Here is a 2,590-nt window from a genome sequence, read left to right as displayed (position 1 = left end):
ATACATAAAATCATCATGAAATTATTGTATTGTCATCGATTCTTGATAAGTGTACGAAGTTTGAATTAAATCTGTCCGTTTGAATAAGTCAAAATCGAGTCCGGTTACATACAAACGTACGGGCTTATTAAATTGATTTAAAAACAAATTTAAGTGGTGCGTGGGAGTTTCTCTGAGCAACACGTTACATATGTATATCGCGTTAAACAGAGGCCAGAGACGCTATGACATTGCTCGGAATGTCAAATGCAATATGAGCTATATATATGCAATATAGCTATATGTGTGCTACCACAATTCTTATTAAAATATATATATTTAACTAGCTGCACCCGTCAAACGCTGTTCTGCCTTACTCTTATCATTTAGGGGTATGAAAAATAGATGTTGGCCGATTCTCATAGATACCGGATAAGCAAAAAAAATTTCATCAAAATCGGTCAAGCCGTTTCGGTGGAGTATGGCAACGAAAACTGTGACACGAGAATTTTATATATTAGAAGACAAGCGGTCCGCCCCGGTTTCACCTGTGGTACATATATAGCCTATGGGCTATCTGACAATGAAAGAATTCTACAAATCGGACCAGTAGTTCCTGAGATTTGTGCGTACAAACTAACAAACAAACAAACTCTTCAGCTTTGCAATATTAGTACGCGACAGTGAGTTTGTTAGTTTGTCAGGGCAGACTCCTTGCAGCCGACGCACACACACCGCCTATCGAAAATAGAGTAATACTTTTCTTTATTTCAGTATCGTTATTTTATAGTTTAATATTACATTTTTTTTCTTGTCTGTTTATTTGTCTATCGTTCGTCGCAACGGAGTATTTTTATGCGGCGTCCAACGAAGAAGACGTTCACGAGCGGTGGTGATCGCTTACCATCAGGCGAACCGCCAGCTCAGTAGCCCGCTATGATATGAAAAACTCAAGTGTATCAGAATATATTTTTTCTGTAGTGACGTATGCTAAACGCATATATACGGGGACAATTCAATTCTGCACAATCACCCACACCCACGTGTGACCTGCAGGTTTTTCATTTGAATCACGCTGTGTACTCGTATTGGTATACAAAACTAAGTCTGTCATGAATAAATTTAATGGAAAAAATTGTGTGATTTTTACTAATTTAACTGAATAACTACGTACTACTAATTATCTCTAAATGATATTAGAATTTTTCAACCCCTCTATAGTTTTCCAAATATACCCATTATTTTGAGGTAAAGGTACCCAATGCAGCCAATACAGATTATGAAAATATTTACGTAAAACATAGTATTAAAGTAAGTATTCATACAATACCATCTGCCATCAAAAACTAAATAAGCGAAACTCCACTCGAAAATGATACAATTCTTATCCTATCCTACTAATATTATAAATGCGAAAGTTTGGAGGGATGTGTGTGCGTGCGTTTGTTGCTCTTTCACGCAAAAACTACTGAACCGATTGCAATGACATTTGGTACGTAGACAGCTAGACAACTGGAATAACATATAGGCAACTTTTTATCCCGATATTCCTACGGGATACGGACTTACGCGGGTGGTACCACCGGGCGCAGCTAGTCTTACAAAAAGGTCACGATATCCCTAGTGGGAAGGTACCACTACAAAATCCACAACCAAAACAAATGACAACAATTGATTGGAATACAAAAAGAGCCACGCAATCGGTTAAAAACCCACGAGGTTATCGAGTAACCAAGCCAAAAAAACAGTCCAATTAAGAATCTCCACACATCATTTTCCCAGTAACAGAAATAGACCATCCCTGCGAGAAATCAGGGCACCTTATTACGCCACCTCGCCTTAATTCACCCAACACAATTACTCTCCGCGCCGCTACGGATCTACGTCTGATCTGCGATCCGATGTCTACCGTTGGTCAATAACAATACAATTGCATAACAGTGATTAACCCAGCTATCAATAACATCAGTTACGGCGAAAGTGAACGGGTGCTGTGGCGCACGATGTAATCTTGAAGCGTGGAGACAGGAGGTCGTACGATTCATAGTATTTTTTATGTCATAGCGGGCAACTGAGTTAGCCTGATTGCAGGCGATCACCACTGCCCATTTAGATTTGAAGATGCAGTGCTTCTGCAGATGTGTTGCCCGCTTTTATTGGGTAACGGAAAAGGAAAGGATTGATTATACTTATATAATTTAACTATACGATACGTTAAATTATGCAGTAGACGACATTTACAACTTCGGGTGCTTTTAATAGGAATATTTATAGTTACACTACTATTCCGCCTACAGTTTCGCCCGCAGTAGCAGGACATTTCCACAGGAACGACATGTTTCACTGCGACCGTAGAATCGCTCAATGTGATTCGAAATAAAGAAAATAAACAACATACTTACGCGACTATAATATAAGTATGGGTGATGATAATTTTTCAACTAGGTCAGGGATTTTAATTCATACAAAAAAAGCTTCTACGAGTGTTTACGAATAGTTATATTAAATTTCAATATTTGTAGCTGTACATCAAATTTTTATTATTAACACGCTTTTATTAGCTTCACTTGTATGTTTGTATGTATGTAACTCACACCCGTTTTTCTCCCAC

This window comes from Zerene cesonia, unplaced genomic scaffold, assembly GCF_012273895.1.
Source record: "Zerene cesonia ecotype Mississippi unplaced genomic scaffold, Zerene_cesonia_1.1 Zces_u001, whole genome shotgun sequence".
NCBI classification, from domain to species: Eukaryota; Metazoa; Arthropoda; class Insecta; order Lepidoptera; family Pieridae; genus Zerene; species Zerene cesonia.
Note: the sequence above shows the minus strand (reverse complement) of the source record.